Here is a 5,648-nt window from a genome sequence, read left to right on the forward strand (position 1 = left end):
CCCTAGTTGCAATTGGTCTAGAGCTAAGCTGGAGGAAGCAAAGATGAAGGTACAGGAAAGGACTTTGGAGAAGAACCGAATGTTGTTTCGAAGAAACGCAGCATGGTGGGCTAGAAAAGACGACAAGGTCAACCGACATTTCTTTCACTACAAGGCACCCAAGGGTGGTGGAGGACGTATCCAAGGGTTGCGCAAACCAGACGGCTCAATAATGGAAGACAAGACTGAGATTCTAGAAATGGCAACACAATACTATCGTGACCTCCTCGCACCTATGCATGTGAGGCAAAACACGAAGCTGACTGATCGAGTGATGTCTTGCATTCACCCCAAGGTAACCCAAGCGATGGAAGTTGTGCTCGATAGCCCCATCTCTCGTTTAGAACTCTCAAAGGCGCTTAGGCGATTGCGAAGGGGTGCATGCCCCGGCCCCAATGGTCTCTCAAGAGATTTCTTCGAGATTCATTGGGAATGTGTTATCCTGTCTTTGGAAGCCGGAGTTCAAGAGATTTGGTCCTCAGGAAAGATGTCGATTGGTCTGGCTGAGGGGATGATATATCTCATCCCCAAAGTGTCAGAGCAAAGCCTAGAGTTGCGCCAGTGGCATCCAATCACGATCCTTAACACGGCATACAAGATACTCGCTAAAGTCCTAGCTCGGCGGTTAGCAAGCTTCTTACCGGACATCATCCATGACAATCAAACTGGATTTGTCAAGAACAGGTCTATCTTTGATAATGTGTTGCTTCTTTGTGAAGCTATGGCATTGGCCTGTCGCTCCGTATCGAGCTCGATTATTCTGATGTTAGAATTCGAGAAGGCCTACGACAGGGTGCTATGGCCCTTTTTGGAAAATGTGATGAGAACTTTGGACCTACCTCCAAAATGGAGGAATTGCACTTCTGCACTCTATCGGACAACTACGAGTAGCATGCTGATGGTTAGTTCTAGGGGACCCACCTTCCAACTACAACGCTCAGTGAGGCAAGGTTGTCCCCTAGCCCCATATCTCTATCTCTTTGTAACCGAGGCTTTCTCCGCCTACTTACAAGCACCAACCAGTGGGCTACAGGGATTGCCCATCCCCAATGTGACTGAAGATTTGTTGTTATCTGAATATGTTGACGATACGGTTCTTTTCTTGCAAGGTGATGAGGAGAATTTGCAACGGGTTGAACATCTTGTCGAGGACTTTTGTCGGGTGGCTGGTGCCAAGATCAATTGGAATAAAACCCAAGGCCTATGGTTCAGCGAACAAGAGAAACCAAGATGGCAACCCCATGCCGATTTTATGTGGGTCCCTAATGGGACGACGTTCAAGTACCTTGGATTTACGATGGGGAGGTCAATCCCCAAGGGAGCGCAATTGGCCCATGTACAAGCCAAAATAAATAGGAAGTTGAACCAATGGAGTAGATCTAAATTATCCTTCACTGGTAGGGTCCTTGTTGCGAACCAAGTGTTGCTCGCTACCATGTGGCACTCAGTCTCATGCTGGATTATGGACCCTGCACGTCTGCACGCGATAAAGGCTGCCATCAGGGGGTTTATATGGTCAGGTAAGGACAACCCAAGGGCTGTTGCCAGAGTGTCATGGTGCTGGATAACGCAATCGCGGGCTAAAGGGGGGCTTGGCCTCATAAACCCCTTAATGCAGAGTTGTGCATTGCTAGCTAAAATGGTGGTTCACTGCCTCCTGCCAGGTAAGGGGTGTTGGAAGGTACTACTTCGCAACAGGCTGCAAGCAGGGACTCCCAAGTATGGTAGGCCTTGGCCTGACTCCTTGAATTGGTGTTGCACGAGCGGAGTCCCACCCAAGCTGGCTTGCCATCCGGAGGATAGGGTCGCGAACTCCATTTTGCGGGCATGGTGCCATCTACAACAGCATTTGGTCAAGCACACCCCGGAGACATTGATCGAATGGACTAGACAGCCACTATTCTGGAATCCTCACGTGCGAACAAGTGACGACACGATGCTAGGGCAACTTAAGGGCCAAGCATGGGGAAAGCTGGCACAAACAAGCCTCCTATCTATAGACGATTGGAGACGCATGGTTGTTTCAGGAAGAGCCCAAGAGGACCTTTTCCCTCCCCTCAAGGGAGCTACGAAAATGCGGAGATTGATAGTTGAGGCAATTGACAGGGTTCCGATGGGGGAGGCGAGAGAACATGCATGGTTTGGTCTCTTTGACGAGGCTGGAATGGTCAAGTCGCTAAAGGGTGTGAGCGGATCGGGGAGAGATGCAGTTTTTGGGGACAGTCAGAGCAGGGGCTCTTGGCACCCAATCCGAGTGGTGGCACAGGTTGATAACATTTGGAAGACAGGCCCGAATGTTGCTAAGGTGGAACCCCATTGGAGGTTAAGGGTATACGGCTATTGCCCCCTTGTCGATCTGGATTGGGACCCAGGGGATTTCAGATGGAAACATGATGATAGACTCCACCACTTCTTCGATTACACCACTAAATTGGGTCGAACTTTGCAGCTGCAGCTAGGTGGCCCCCTTCGCAATGGCTGGCGAACATTGGGCATCCCCGATGAGGCGCTCCTTAACTTTTGGAAGGTTCTCTAGCGTCTCCACATGCCTGAAAAGATCAAGCTCTTTTGGTGGCAGATCGGTCATAATGTGGTGCCCGTTGGCAAATGGCTAGATAAACGTGGCGGCCCATTAGGCTGCCCACTGTGCTCTCGACCTATTGAGACTCTGAGACATTGTCTGTGGGATTGCCCTCAAGCTCAAAAGGTATGGGATAGAGTGACTTGCCTCCTTGTGGCATGTGAAGTTGAAGGAACATCCTCGTGGAGCGCTGCGGCATGGATTGATCACTCGGTCGAAGGGTGGACAGACGTCGTCAATGCGGATAGTTGGTACTATGTATGCACAAGAGGCAAAATCGTCAAGATCCGTTTTGAAAGAGGCTTGTAGCCCGCATCCCCTAGGTTTCCGGAAATCTAGATGTTGATCGCAGGTTTCACCTTGTGGTATATATAGAAAGCGCGTTGCCTCAAGGTTTTCCAAGGTACGGTATGGCCCCCGGAGGAAGTGATCATGGACATATGGTTCACGCTTATTAGCTGCCTACGAGGGCAACTGGAAGAGGTTTGCAGCCACTCCAACGACGTGGTCACTGCCCGTTTGCGCTTTTGGCAGAAATGGCGAAACACACCTATGGTGATGCAAGGCGGGAGTGGCCCGAGGTGGAACTACTAGCCCCCACATTGGTTGTTTACTACTCACCTGCCACCCTCTCTTCGTTGTAGGCCCCAAGAGCCGACTCGTACTAGGCAACATTGAAGGGCATCGCCTTGGATATAGGTAGCTTCTTACATTAAGTCAGGCCGCAAGGCATTGTAAGTAGGCTCATCTTCTTTTACTTGATCGGAGGAAGACTCCCCGATGTGTGTATAAGTCTCCTTGTAGACTCTCTATGTAATAATCCTTCCTAACTAATGGGAAAGTAGCTTCATTTTGAAAAAAAAAAAATACCTTTTGGGCATATTGTAGCTTGCCTTCACCTTTATACCAATGAAACCGTCTTGTATGACAAGGTTATAATTGTTAATTCTTCACACATTCAACCACTCTTGGATATAGTCAAGATGCTTTTATAATTATCTATCCTACTATTGTTTTCTTGCGTCTAGGTAGGCTACATCCTAACCCTTGAACCCTATCCACCAACCAAATCAACTTGTTTACCATTGCGTTATATTCCTCACATTCTCCATTTTCCTCTTTTATTCCGTCCCATCTTTTGGTTTACAAACCAATGTTCATTCCTGCTTACATGTGCTTCCTTAATGTCAGTTCCTCCAATGCCCACAACAAAGGATGATGTCACATGTCAAATTTGTATAAGCTATGAAAAGCATATATTGTTCCAAGATATGGCATTACGAAGATTTGTGGGCTTTTGAATGCCCTTAGTGAGTGTTTAGTGCCTAGATTTTTAAGGTCATCGGTAGTTTGTCGCATGCTTACTCACACTTTCTCTTCCCTATGTTTTCCATAACACTTCATGGATTAGGGGTGTAGTATGGGCAACTTAATGGTTATGAACACATCCATCTCAATTTCCATGTAGAAAGAAAAAAAAAACTCTTCTTTTTATTATGTATTTTGCTATTAGAATTCTACACATCAAATTTTGGTGAATGTGCATCTATGTCCTTCAATTGACCACCTATTTGTGGAATCTCAACAAGGTCTCTAGCTCATCCCCATTCCTAAGAGCATCATTTAATATGGGACAATTGCCTTGACTCATAGATTGCATCATAGGAACAATGTATGTACCTGTTTAATGTCATGACACTCTTATAAAAGACTTCGATAACCAATGAAATCAAATGGCCAAATGTTTTTCTAACTATCTAGGTTTCGACTAACACGTTATGCACATGCTAATCGGTGGTTTGTGGATACATCAATTCCAAGTACTTAAATGAACTCGCACAATCGATAGATTCATTTTTACATATGGGCATGGATAGACATCTACATGGTTTGTTTCACAACAATATATTTCTCTTCTCTGTGTTTTCTTTTATGATGGAAGCCTATGTGAGGGCCTTTATGCTCTCTATGGAATCTTGGAATGTTATACAATATTTTGCTTCTAAATTTTGAATCACAAGATTGTTTGTGAAGAGCAACAAGATGAATATCCACAAACGCGTAACCTAAGCATGAATATAATTTCATATTCTTAATATTCAAAAGCATGCTCGTTAAATTGTTACATTCATTAGCAGTAACAAGTATTGATGGTAGAGCAAAATATCTTATTTGTTCCTCTTTTACACCCTATAACCTATAAGGCACTCTCCAAGACATACACATTGCAATCCAATAGTTCACATAGAGTATCCTTGGGATTCATATTCCATCCATGTTGTAGTTGTAGAGTAGACAAAACACAACTTATGTGTACTTCCTTGAAATTGTTCACTTTATGAAAATAAGTTGCTCATAGGTCATTCCAACATACAAATGGTAAAGTATTGAAGTATGGAAAATATTTTGGACTTGGAGAGAATATAAAATATGGTTGAACCCATTTATTGTATAGCGATGATGCATATTATGCAAAGTGAAGATGAAAGAATGGACAGATGCAAGTAAAGAAAAGCCTAGGCATAGGTGGATTACATAAGTTTACCACGCATTACAACCTGCATGTTCAATATCTTCATTGGGTTATGCAAAAGCGTTTGTAATAGGTATTAGGGGATTAATAATATTTTCATACACTCCTATATGTATATGTGAGGGCAAGCGTGAAAATGAGGCACAAGCAACGTCATGTTGGCACCTAGCTCATTTGGTTTTATGAGAAAATTCATGTTGTTAAGTGTTACATTTTGATTGTCACCAACCATAAAGTCTTCAAGATGTCTAATATTTCAAAACAATGCATTGCATGCCATACATGTGTTTTGAGAGTAATTTGGAGCGCAACCTCTAGATGTGTTTAGAGAGTAATTTGGAGTGCAACCTCTAGATTTAGTAGTTAAAGCCCTATTTTTATAGTATGATGGCCGAGCCTTTATGTTGCACATTTTCATTGTTCTATTTCTTGATCATTTTTTAGACTAAATGGTCTTCTTCGTTTTTCACTTTGGCCTAAATATATAAAAAAAGA

The sequence above is a fragment of the Azolla caroliniana genome, unplaced genomic scaffold (assembly GCF_043228905.1).
Source record: "Azolla caroliniana isolate FFs.n. ecotype wild unplaced genomic scaffold, voAzoCaro1.0.p SCAF_2, whole genome shotgun sequence".
NCBI lineage: Eukaryota > Viridiplantae > Streptophyta > Polypodiopsida > Salviniales > Salviniaceae > Azolla > Azolla caroliniana.